Source organism: Ovis canadensis, chromosome 6, assembly GCF_042477335.2.
Source record: "Ovis canadensis isolate MfBH-ARS-UI-01 breed Bighorn chromosome 6, ARS-UI_OviCan_v2, whole genome shotgun sequence".
NCBI classification, from domain to species: Eukaryota; Metazoa; Chordata; class Mammalia; order Artiodactyla; family Bovidae; genus Ovis; species Ovis canadensis.
This window is the reverse complement of record NC_091250.1, coordinates 69955773-69969892: the sequence shown is the minus strand read 5'-3', so window position 1 is coordinate 69969892 and position 14120 is coordinate 69955773.

Below are 14120 nucleotides of genomic sequence, written 5' to 3'. Positions count from 1 at the left end.
AGACAGGGACGACTGAGGATGAGATGGCTGGATGGCATCACTGACTCGATGGACATGAGTTTGAGTGAACTCCGGGACTTGGTGATGGACATGGAGGTCTAGCCTGCTGCGGTGTATGAGGTCACAAAGAGTCGGACATCGACTGAACTGAACTGACTGACAGTACTAACCATGGGCTTTCCCAGGGGCTCAAAGGTAAAGAATACGCTTACAATGCAGGAGACCTAGGTTCGATCAATCCATTGAAGATCCCCTTGAGAAGAGCATGGCAATCCATTCCAGTGTTCTTGTTTAGAAAATCCCTTGCACAGAGGAGCCTGGTGGGCTATAGTCCATAGGGTCGCAAAGAGTCAGACATGACAAAAGTGACTGAAATCACATAGTATTAACCTTGGGTTTGAAGAAAGTAAGGAAAACCGCTAGACCATTCAGGTATGATCTAAATCAAATCCCTTATGATTATACAGTGGAAGTGAGAAATAGATTTAAGGGTCTAGATCTGATAGATAGAGTGCCTGATGAACTATGGAATGAGGTTCATGACATTGGACAGGAGACAGGGATCAAGTCCATCCCCATGGAAGAAAAATGCAAACAAGGAAAATGGCTGTCTGGGGAGGCCTTACAAATGGCTGCGGAAAGAAGAGAGGCGAAAAGCAAAGGAGAAAAGGAAAGATATAAGCATCTGAATGCAGAGTTCCAAAGAATAGCAAGGAAACCTAAGAAAGCCTTCCTCCGCAATCAATGCAAAGAAATAGAGGAAAACAACAGAATGGGAAAGACTAGAGATCTCTTCAAGAAAATTAGAGATATCAAGGAAAATTTCATGCAAAGATGGGCTAGATAAAGGATAGAAATTTTATGGACCTAACAGAAGCAGAAGATATTAAGAAGAGGTGGCAAGAATACACAGAAGAAATGTACAAAAAAGATCTTCACGACCCAGATAATCACGATGGTGTGATCATCCATCTAGAGCCAGACATCCTGGAATGTGAAGTCAAGTGGGCCTTAGAAAGCATCATTATGAACAAAGCTAGTGGAGGTAATGGAATTCCAGTTGAGCTGTTTCAAATCCTGAAAGATAATGCTGTGAAAGTGCTGCACTCAATATGCCAGCAAATTTGGAAAACTCAGCAGTGTCCACAGGACTGGAAAAGGTCAGTAATCATCCCAATCCCAAAGAAAGGCAATGCCAAAGAATGCTCAAACTACTACACAATTGCACTCATCTCACATGCTAGTAAAGTAAGGCTCAAAATTCTCTAAGCCAGGTTTCAGTAATACATGAACCGTGAGCTTCCAGATGTTCAAGCTGGTTTTAGAGAAGGCAGAGGAACCAGAGATTAAATTGCCAACATCTGCTGGATCATTGAAAAAGCAAGAGAGTTCCAAAAAACATCTATTTCTGCTTTATTGACTATGCCAAAGCCTTTGACTGTGTGGATCACAATCAACTGTGGAAAATTCTGAAAGAGATGGGAATACCAGACCACCTGACCTGCCTCTTGAGAAATCTGTATGCAGGTCAGGAAGCAACAGTTAGAACTGGACATGGAACAACAGACTGGTTCCAAATAGGAAAAGGAGTACATCAAGGGTGTATATTGTCATCCTGCTTATTTAACTTCTATGCAGAGTACATCATGAGAAACGCTGGACTGGAAGAAGCACAAGCTGGAATCAAGATTGCTGGGAGAAATATCAATAACCTCAGATATGCAGATGACACCACCCTTACGGCAGAAAGTGAAGACGAACTAAAAATCCTCTTGATGAAAGTGAAAGAGGAGAGTGAAAAAGTTGGCTTAAAGCTCAACATTCAGAAAACGAAGATCATGGCATCCAATCCCATCGCTTCATGGAAAATAGATGGGGAAACAGTGGAAACAGTGTCAGACTTTATTTTTGGGGGCTCCAAAATAACTGCAGATGGTAACTGCAGCCATTAAATTAAAAGATGCTTACTCCTTGGAAGATAAGTTATGACCAACCTAGATAGCATATTCAAAAGTAGAGACATTACTTTGTCAACAAATGTCCATCTAGTCAAGGCTATGGTTTTTCCTGCAGTCATGTATGGATGTGAGAGTTCGACTGTGAAGAAGGCTGAGCGCCGAAGAATTGATGCTTTTGAACTGTGGTGTTGGAGAAGACTCTTGAGAGCCCCTTGGACTGTAAGGAGATCCAACCAGTCCATTCTGAAGGAGATCAGCCCTGCAATTTCTTTGCAAGGTATGATGCTAAAGCTGAAACTCCAGTACTTTGGCCACCTCATGAGAAGAGTTGACACACTGGAAAAGACTCTGATGCTGGGAGGGATTGGGGGCAGGAGGAGAAGGGGATGACAGAGGATGAGATGGCTGGATGGCATCACTGACTCGATGGACTTGAGTCTGAGTGAACTCCGGGAGTTGGTGATGGACAGGGAGGCCTGACATGCTGCGATTCACGGGCTCACAAAGAGTCGGACATGACTGAGCGACTGAACTGAACTGAACCAACCTTGGGCTGTGAAATCCTACCTCCTAATGACTTGGTCTCCTCTTTAGTCAGTGACTACTGTACCTAAAAAATTAACTCAAGTTTAGACCCTGGGAAAGGAATCATGATTTGTTATATGGGTGACCAGTGTAAGACTCCTGATTCTCCAGTTTTTTGTTTGTTTGTTTGTTTGGTAATAGATACTAAACATGAACCTTATCTGCACTCTGTTGCCCCTACATATGTAGTGTTCTAATTATTACCTTTGGCTAAAGATCTTTCCACCATACCTCTAGCCTCCTCAGCCTCTATGGTCATTGTAGCTCCTCGTACTATTTTGAAATTTAAGTACTACCTGCCCTTGGCAGTTATTCCTTGTGCAGTAGAGAAGGAAAGGGGCTCCCAAGTGGTACAGTGCTAGAGAATCCACCTGCCAATGCAGGAGGTGCTACAGACGCAGGTTAGATCCCTGGGTTGGGAAGATCCTTTGGAGTAAGAAATGTCAACTCACTCCAGTATTCTTGCCTGGAAAATTCCATGGATAGAAGACCCTGGAGGGCTGCAATCCATAGGGTTGTGGTGAGTTGGATGCAACTGAGCACAGCACACAGAGAAGGAAAGAGGGGTTCTGTTATCCATGCATATGTATAAGCCAAGATCTGTAACCTACTGTCACCCCAGACCTTCAGAGGACTTACAGTACTAACCTTCTTAGTAATGCTAAGATACCATGCTCCTCTTACCAGTCATTCCCCTCAACTTAGGTAAAGGATGTGTTCTAACCCAATGTACTGTATCCAATCCAGGATCCTGTTTCCTCAGCCTTTTTAGACCTTCCAAATCCACTTCAGTTATCTGTGGCTGTACAACAAAATATTTCAAAACCTAGCAGCTTAAAACACCAAACAATTATTTAATACCTAGAGGGTATTATGCAAGCATTAACTCATTGTTTTATGTCTATTGGAAACTAACAAAATGTTTATAAGTATCATTTTTCTAAGTATAAACTGGATTTAAGAGAATACTCAAGTGAGACACGGTCAATAACTTTAAATATTTAATAATATGGAAATATAGTTAAGGATTTTCTAAGGATCATAATAGTACAAATAAGTCTATTAAATATTTTAGCAAGTAGTGGATGAGAGAATATAACCGCAAGTAGTTGGTTAAATCTGTGACCCTTCAACACTGGGATTCTGTACATTTATAAATATCAACAGACACAGGTTCTATACCTGGGTAGGAAAGATCCCCTGGAGAAAGAAATGGCAACCCAATTCAGTATTCTTGCCTGGGAAATCCCATGGACATAGGAACCTGGTGGATTACAGTCCATGGGTTTGCACAGAGCCGGACACAAGTGAAGCAACTTAGCACACAAGCACATAGTATTCCATATATGTTTTAAAATGCATTCTGATTGTAAAAAGTATATCACATATTGTTAATGTCAGAGTATCCTCATTAGATGGTTATAAGCCTACAATATTACCTTTGAAAGTTTTGGTCATGGACTTTCATGTCTTTTTACTCTTTACTTTTCCCATTCTCTTCTTTCTTTCTCTCTCTCCTACAGCCTATTTTCTTTCTTTAATTTTTTCTTCCTATCCACCTAGTGATTTATACACAATTGAAAGTTGTATTTATTTGTTTGAAGTCAAGCTAACTTGATACATTTCTCCATGCAGTCACTTAGAGACACCATGGTTAAGGTACCTTATTACTTGTAAATTTCATTATTCTTATTTGTAAAATGGAGGAATTTAGAGTAACTTACTCATTTATCTATGAGAAAATATGTAAAATAATTTATATGAAACACTTGCACATAATCAGATAAAATGAGATTTTAAAATTACTACTGCTTTCTACTTTATGATCTTAACAATATCACTATTCCTGAAGCTTGCATTCCTCTACAAATCCTTGCTCAGGAAGAGTTTTTTATTTAGTAAGAAAATAAACTCTTTTCTAGGTAGTATAAATCACCTCCAGTGTAGAACCTCCTGAGGTCTTTTGTAATATGCAGACGTTTAAGAGGTTTACTTTTCTCCTTTGTCTTCATCATGTGAACATCCGAGGTTAGCATAAAGGGTATAGTTATGGCAGAGAGAAAGGGAAATATGTACAAATATTATTTTAATACTATTTTGAAACTAATACTTGAACTGTCTATACAGTAAGCTTATGGTTTTTCAAATAATTTCAAGTATTAAGGATAAGTCAAACACTTCTTTATTCAATGTCTTCTGAATAATTTTCCAAGTACTACTTATATTCAAAATATGCTATACACATTCCAACACCTAGGAAAATAGCTCCCATGCACGCATTCATTATAAATTTTGCTTTGTAATGGGCAGCAATGTAATCTCAAAGACTAAAACAAAATACAGTTCCAACTGAGAAAATTCTGAAGTAATAATTTTGATCAAAATTAATATTAAATACTTTAAAAGTTAGGTTAAATATTTCAAATATATGAAGTCGGGTAGAAAATATTTAGCATAACTGCAAATATTCATCATATTATAGGACCAAAAGCCATTTCAAAATGAAATAGTACTTTATAACCTGATCAAAGAAAAATTATTCACTGGAGTTTAATTTCAGTTTTATTAAAGTAATTTATGACAGCCTTTCTCCATAAATAATTCAAATAGAAATGCATATATAGGTAATAAAAATAGGATTTGCTTATTGAAATTATTTTAAATTAGCATATAATTGCCAAATTTAAAAATTTGATAAGTAACTATAGTAGACATGCATGACAATTGGTCAAATGCAATGATACAACAGCTTTCAGTAGAATACTTACTGATTTTAGTATCTAATGATTCAAATATTAGTTAAAGTGAGAAAATAGCAAGAACAGTTAGAACATCTGTATTCAAATAGTTGTAACAAAGTTAGTTAGGGAAACCTCATTTGTTATGCTTTCATAGATGTCAAGTTAGGCCTTGTCCAGCATACAAACTTTCACCTTTTGCCTCATTGTTTTCACTACAGATAGATAAATCCTTGCATTGATCTCCGTGCCATGCTATATGGATTTGAACAAGCATTCTGGAATAATAATTGTCTGTCTTGATGCACCTTATGATATCTGATCAACAAACGATGTTAATTTGGAAGGTGTCATGGTCTTTCCTGGACGTTCCAAGATGAACATGTGCGTGCAGGAATTTTTTTAGTGAGTTTTCTTGTTATCAATGCTGGAGGAGGAAACAGAAGAAATGAAACTGAAGAGAAGGAGACATTGGGCAACAATGCATTTATAACAAGACTTTTGACAACCATGGGAGAACCTCTGATGCTAGGGGGTACCCTTCTTATCTGCCCCAAGCTTCAGGCAGAACCTGAGCCTTTGTACCTTTGGGTTGTTCAATGGGGTTTCCGCAATGGCTCAGTGGCAAAGAATCGACTGCAATGCAGGAGATGCAGGTTCACTCCCTGTGTTGGAAAGATCCCCTGGAGAAGGAAATGGTAACCCACTCCAGTGTTCTTGTCTGAGAAATCCTGTGGACAGGAGACCCTGGGGGCTACAGTCCATGTGCCCAAAGAGCCAGACATGACTGAATGACTAAGCACATTGTTCATTCACAGAAGGTGGGCTTACTGGGGAAGGAGGCATGAACAAGGAGAAGTGACTCTCTTCAATGAAAAACAAATCTTGAAGTGGCAAACTCAAATAATAACATCTTGAGCAAGAAAGTAACAAATCTGTCAGTCCTATGTAGGGGGAGAGTGTTCTGTCTTGAACAGAAAAGTAGGCTGTGCTATCCCAGAGTAAAGCTCTAGTGGAACCATCCATTTTCAGCTGAGATAATCTATCCATGAACTAAACTCATATTTTTTTTTTTCTTTTTTGTTCAAAGGACATAAAGTTCTCAGAGGGACTATAGGTCTGTGGTGAAGAGACATTGTACAGTCTTTTTGAGCAATGTGACAATCAGGGCTATTTGCTCCTGCAGCAAGTTTTTGCCCTCTAATGATGCTTGTGTTTGAACCTGAAAGAAATAGACTCACTAGACCATTGTAGGCCAGGCCTTTCAGTGAGAACTGTGGTCACTAAATTGAGAAACCTAAATACAACAAGAGTAATTGCATGCCAGTGTGGACGGGACCAAGGGGCTGCACACATTATAGAAAACATGGAGTTTCAGAGACTGGGGAAATTTGACCAAGATCATATAGCTATTTATCAATAAAGAGTTTGCATCGCCCTGAGGCCTTCATTCTTCCATGAAAATATTTGTTGAATGAAGAGCTCAGTTCAGTCACTCAGTTGTGTCCAACTCTTTGTGACTCCCATGAACTTCAACATGCCAGGGGACAAATATTCCTATTTGTTTTATTTGCACTGTCTTAAAAATTCTTTAGCCAGAAATCCCCAGTTCAGGTTTTTGAGAGGAAAAAGTAAACTAATAATATATTGAATGTGTCTTTCCTCTGTCATACACTATTGAATACAAATTACATATATATTTATGTTCTTAAACTAGGAACCCCTCTTCACAGGAGCCCACTCTGGCCATATTCTCAGCACCTGTATCACTTATACTACCTGATCCTCACTTATGTGTTGCCTTTCATTGTTCTCTATGTGTTTTATTTGAATAGAATGCACCTACCTGACTCAATTACAGCAAGATGAGTACAAAAATATTCTCCATTCTTTATTAGAAACCACTTTGCAACTAGTAAAAATAGAGATACTCATTGTCATAAGGGATTCATTGTTAAATGGATGTATGGTTATATTATATATGTCACATTTAACTGAAAAGCAACCTTGAAATTTAGCAGTATCTCACTCAGGAAAACAAAAGCTCTTAAAAATAAATGCAGTGGTTTATGCCTGTTTTGCTCTTATGACAGACTAGCCTGACAGAAGCAGTCTTGATTTACTAAAATTACTTGAGGTTCAAGTCACTAAAAAGTAGTTTAGATCTCTACTGCTATATTTCAGTAAAGGCTAACATTTTGCCTCAGCATATGAACAAATTGGATCTTCACAAGAAATGTAAACAGGATGATAAATGGTATTATCTTTGAATTTAGGACTCTGGGTTGTATGGTGCACAACAATTTTTCTCATAGAAATTATAAAACCACATAGATGAAAAGCCTACTTTAATATCAACAGAGACAAAAAGAGGAAGAAATAAACACTTTTTAGAGGTTGCATTTTGCCCTTTCCACAAATGATTTTTATTGTAAATCATTTGTTGTCTTGTAAGTACTTCATTTTCTTTTAAAATACTTCCATGACTTCCACTCCCAGCTATGATGACTCAGCATGTAGTAGAGCAATACTCCAGCTGAGAGCAACTAGAAAACAGGAACAAACCCAAACATAAAAAAGGTATGTCCTTTTGAGTTTTTTTTCAGTCCTGTTTGACCCTTTGCCACTCCTTTGGACTGTAATCCACTAGGATTTTCCAGGCCAGAAAACTGGAGTGGGTTGCTGTTTCCTTTTCCAGGATATCTTCCCTACCCAGGGATTGAACCCAGGTCTTCTACATTGGCAGGCAGATTCTCTACCACTGAGTACCTTGGAAGCCCCAATGTTCTCTTTTGTTGTGATTGTTTAGCCCCAAAGTGCTGTGCATCTGACTGTTTTGTGACCCTAGATTTTAGCAGGAAAGGCTCCTCTGTCCATGGGCTTTCCCAGATAAGAATACAGTGTGAAAAAGATTGTAAGATATATGGAAATTATATATGGAAATTATTTCCATATGGACTATGGAAATTAGTAAAAAAACACACACACACACACACACACAGAAAAAAAACACACGTAAAGAAGATATTAACATGGAGCTCTTGAGCAAGAATGATCTCCAAGAGGCAAAGAATCTTAATAGATCTGTCCACGGTGCTAGAAGACAAAAACTGAAATTTAGGATGACCAATGCATCAACACTTAAGAAGTCAGGATATCAGAGAGAAGCAAATTACATAGAAATTAAGCCAACAATATGAGCCGACTTTATCGCAAAGACTTCACCAGTCCATAAACTGCCCAGGTCACAAGGAGTACAAGCAATAAGTCACTAAAAGGCTCCTAGCAGTGAGAAGAAAAACACTGGAGTTGAAGCCTGACATAACAGAAGAGTCTGCTAAACAATTCAAGCTTCCCACTGACAGACGGTACCAGGTATGTGGCCATTTACTGTTAATTGTAAATGGCAACACACTCCAGTACTCTTGCCTGGAAAATCCCATGGACGGAGGAGACTGGTAGGCTGCAGTCCATGAGGTCACTAACAGTTGGACACGACTGAGCGACTTCACTTTCACTTTTCATTTTCATGCATTGGAGAAGGAAATGGCAACCCATTCCAGTGTTTTTGCCTGGAGAATCCCAGGGACAGGATAGCCTGGTGGGCTGCCGTCTATGGGGTCTCACAGAGTCAGACACGACTGAAGCGACTTAGCAGCAACAGCAGCAGCAGTTAAAGCTTAATTGTGCCTTATGTTTTGAATTTAGATGATGAGTTTTGATAAAGTTACAATGTATTATTATTCCCTTTCAACTAGGTTGTGTTTGCCTGTTTTTCTGTCCTAATGAGTTCTCTGATATACTTACAGGATAAAGCTTTTGAAATGGTAGGAATACTAGTGTGCCAGTCAATACTTTTCTGATTAAACCTGGAAACATCTCTCCTTTATCAGTTGGCATATCTAAAGTTGTCAGTGGACAATGCTAGAAGGATATTGCATAAGATATTCCTGGTTCCAATAAGCTTCACTTTCTTGTTGCTGTGGTGCATGCCTGCCAGAATATGGTTGGATGCCTACTGGTTCTGATCCTCCAGTGAACTGTAGCAGCATTCCAGCACACAGATTTCCTGTGAATTTCAGCATTACAACAGTGGACATTTTCCACATAGGTCTTGCTGGCGCATCAGTGAGAAGTTTTCCAGTGAGTCTCTCTAGCACTCCAGAAAGCTCTTCATTAAGGCTTGCTGGTGTCCCATTGGAAAGTTTCCCAATTTTTAACCCCAGACTATGGCACCTCAGCAAACTTCTCCATCAAATATTGGACTAAGGACACATGCTTTCCAATGAAGTTTACATCTCAGACTTGGGGTGGGTGCAAAGCTCTCTCAAGCTTGTTTTTTTTCCTCTCTCTCTCTCTCTTTTTATTTTTATTTTTTTTCGTTTTCTGCCTCATTACTAAAGGCTGATCATTATATCTAGTATAATTATTTTTTATTTAGCAGCCTCTTTGAAAAAAGTGAAAATGTTTCTCAGTCAAGTCTGACTCTTTGTGACTCCATGCACTGTAACCCACCAGCCTCCTCTCTCCATGGCAAGAATACTGGAGTGGGTAGTCATTCCCTTCTCCAGGGGATTTTCCTGATCCAGGGATTGAACCTGCATCTCCTGCTTTGCAGGCAGATTCTTTACCCCTGAGTCTCAACCATTTTAAAATAAAAGCTATTATTTAATAGTTCCTTTTTGTTAAAATTCTTGTGTTCAAATTCCTGATGTGATATTTCCCCTATGATAGGATCTTGACTAATGCATTCACCATATTACTTCCTATCTAGTCTACTACTCTTTTATCCAAATGAGTAAGTATCAACTAGTACCCTATCTGGAGCTTGTCCCATGGAATACCCATGCAACTCAATGGTCTTAGTAAGACACAGCCACAGAAAATGATATATGCTCACTTGTAGAAACAAATTTTAATTCTTGATAAGAAATTAGTAATATCTACAAAAGATTGGTTTTACCATGTACTAAGACATATTATTTTTAAGTCAACAAGAGAAAAATTAGCCTAGGATCTCTGAAATTTCATCTTAATCTGAGATGCTATAATGCAATTATTCTAGTTATAGGAGATTTCTGTTCAGTGAAATGACATTGAATTTATTCCAAGTTGTGTTTTTGTCTTATAAATATTCTGACAAAAAATTTTTAAGTGAGGATGATTGACAACTTGAAGAAAATTTCACATATTATTATAATAAAAGATAACAAAAGATTTCCAATAATTTTATAGATGATGAAAAAGCGCACTCAATCATAATAATGTTTTAGAATGTTTCCTAAAGGAAAGTTTATGTAATTGGTTTCATCCTCACTTTTATTCCAGTAAAATTTTTATAGTGCTTTACAGCATGATTTTCATATCAATATTTCACTGAAGATTTGAGGAACTGGGGTATAAGAAACAAGGACTACATTATCTTCGCTTTTTCTTGGCTTCCAAATTCATGTCTATAATAGAATTTTTGATTCAAAGTGTCCCAAACCAATGATAATAATTGCATATTTCCCCCTAAATTAAGGCAATTTTTCTTACCTTGATTACCAATGAGGATGAAACAACTTCTCTTATCTTTATTTATTTTTTTGGTGCACACAAAGGGCACTTAAGAAATAGTGATGTTATAAATGTCATCAAATATTTACTCATGTGAATGGGACTTAAACAATAAACAATAGGGAACAGTATTTCCATGATTATTCTTAAACCCTATTGGCTGGGGAATTTTTGCAGAAACTAATGCCTGTGGTCAGTAATTCGTTATGTAAGTAAGTACTGAAATATCTTTGCTTAATAACCTTTAGGTAACAAAAGATATATTAAGTCTCTGGTCAGAAATATGTTAAACACAACCAATTCTGCACAACTAAAACTACAGAGACCAACAAACTTTCCATATTATTTTGATGGTAGAATAATGAAAGGCATTTAATAATGCATTATTTTGCTGACAAAGGTCCATCCAGTCAAAGCTATGGTTTTTTCAGTAGTCATGAATGAATGTGAGGGTTGGACTGTAAAAAAAGCTGAGCACCAAAGAATAATGCTTATCAACTGTGGTGCTGGTGAAGACCCTTTAGAGTCCCTTGGACTGCAAGGAGATCAAATCAGCCAATCCTAAAGGAAATCAGTCCTGAATATTCATTGGAAGGACTGATGTTGAAACTGAAACTCCAATACTTTGCCCCCCTGATGCATAGAACTGACTCATTTGAAAAGACCCTGATCCTGGGAAGGATTGAAGGCAAGAGGAGAAGGGGATGATAGAGGATGAAATGGTTGGATGGCATCACCGACTCAATGGACATGAGTTTGAGCAAGCTTTGGGAGCTGGTGATGGATAGGGAAGCCTGGCATGCTGCCATCCATGAGGTTGCAAAGAGCTGGACACGACTGAAAGACTGAACTGAACTAAACTAAACAATAGAGATTTTTGAAATGGAACCTCAAATGATTAAGTGATATGGTTAGAGGTGATCCAGGGAAGGTCTGCAGAATTTTGTCACACTTCTCCTTGAACTTTTAGAAGGAATTAAATGATTTTAAAGACCTTTGGGAAAGTGCATTTATACCCACCATTAAATATTACCTCAAACCTGTCTAAAGTTTACTGAGAATATCAAGTTGCGCCTTAGGAATAGGAAATGACTAAAAAAGAGTATCATCTTGTACCAGAACCTCATTGCTTGTCTTGCTCCATTTGACCTTCACTTGGACTAACTCCTGAAAGCCTCTTGATGAAAGTGAAAGAGGAAAGTGAAAAAGTTGGCTTAAAACTCAACATTCAAAACACTAAGATCATGACATTCAGTCGCATCACTTCATGGCAAATAGAGGGGAAACAATGGAAACAGTGAGAGACTTTATTTTCTTGGGCTCCAAAATTACTGCAGATGGTGACTGCGGCCATGATATTAAAAGACTCTTGCTCCTTGGAAGAAGAGCTATGAACAACCTAGACAGCATATTAAAAAGCAGAGATGTTACTTTGCCAACAAAGGTCCATCTAGTCAAAGTTATGGTTTTTCCAGTAGTCATGTATGGAAATGAGAGTTGGACTGTAAAGAAAGCTGGGCACCAAAGAATTGATGCTTTATAACTGTGGTGTCAGAGAAGACTCTTGAAAGTCCCTTGGACTGCAAGGAGATCAAACCAGTCCATCCTAAAGGAAATCAGTCCTGAACATTCCTTGGAAGGACTGATGCTGAAGCTGAAACTCCAATACTTTGGCCACATTATGCGAAGAGAAGACTCCTTGGAAAAGATCGTGATGCTGGGAAAGACTGAGGGCAGGAGGACGCCGGAGCCAGCACGAGGAGTCCCGCCTGTGGCAAAGGTCATGAGGTTAAGGGGCCTGACAGGCAAAGGCAAGTCAGGCCTTAAGGGAGCCTTGCCGGATCTGCTTGTGCATCTGCCCCAAACCAGAGTCTGCCAGCCTTACTGCATTATACTTTTCGCTTACGCTTCTGACATTAACAGGGGCTGTCCCCCACCACCTTCCTCTAAAAGGAATTAACTTAGAGCTCCAGTTATTAAGTCTCCTGGGCGTAAAAAGAATGTCTTGGCTTAAACCCCTCTGATAGCTTTCTAACTTACCTGACCGGTCTGTCCGGATTTTTACAACTGTGCATGTGAATTGTTTACAGCCTCCCAACTGTGAGAGGCACTGAAAGCTTAAGAAATTCTAGGAAATACCATTAGAATAAAACTGATTAAGGGTTTCCTTGTTGAGCCAATATTTGCTGCCAAGTTTTCATATCTTTTAATGTAACTTTATTTAGTACTTTGAAGGTGATGCAGATTAAGGAAAAACACTACAGGGAAAATGAGATTAACATTCATTAAGGAAGAGAGCCATAAAATGTTAACAGGCCTTTTGGCCAGAAGATAATGTAAATCACCTGAGACCCTTTGTATACGGAAAGATTTGCAGAAAGAAAGCCTGGTCTTGATAAGGGTCAGGGCTGCTGACCCTGCATAACTTTGTATTATCCAGTGATCTCTATGTACAACCAAAAGTATAAAAAGCTTTCCTGGAAAATAAAGGACGGACCAGTTTCTCGGACCAGTTTCTCAAACTACTTTCTTGGAAATCTGGCTCCCCCAGTGTCAACTCTCTCTCTCTTTCTCCCTCTCCCTCCCTCTCCTTTTCAGTCTGATTCCTTGGAACGCAGAGGCTCTCCATGTCTACTTATTTGCCGGGAGTTCTAAGACCCACACGAGAGGGATCCCAGGGCAGGGCACGCTCCACTATTCAAGCGGGTGCCTGTGGCCTAACATAGATGGTGCAAGTTTCTTGTCTTGAGACTTTATCAGCTTTCTGTGTAAACCAAGGAATATCAGTCTCTTTTCTCCACTAATTTTCCTACTACACTCTTTTTTCCTAATCTCTCTTTAAATCTCTAATTAAATAATTCTTTCCTAAAACGCCAACTCTGTCCTTGCTTCGAATTACCGATCCATCATGGCTGGACCCCGGCAGGAGGAGAAGGGGATGATGGAGAATGAGATGGTTGGATGGCATCACCGACTCAATGGACATGAGTTTGAGCAGGCTCTGGGTGTTGGTGATGGACAGAGAAGCCTACTGTGCTGCTATCCATGGGTTTGTGAAGAGTCAGACATGAATGAGTGACTAAAACTTTCACTTCATCTCCTGAAAAATGGTAGTGATGCTAAATGAATGATGCTGCTTTAACTCTTTTATGCTTCTTTATAGAATAAAGCACGTTTCAAATTAGTGAGAGGTAAACATCTTTTTCCCCACTTAGAATCAGTAAACCAAGACTAAGGGAAAATAAATCTTTTGCCAGAGCCATAACATCAGTATGTGGAG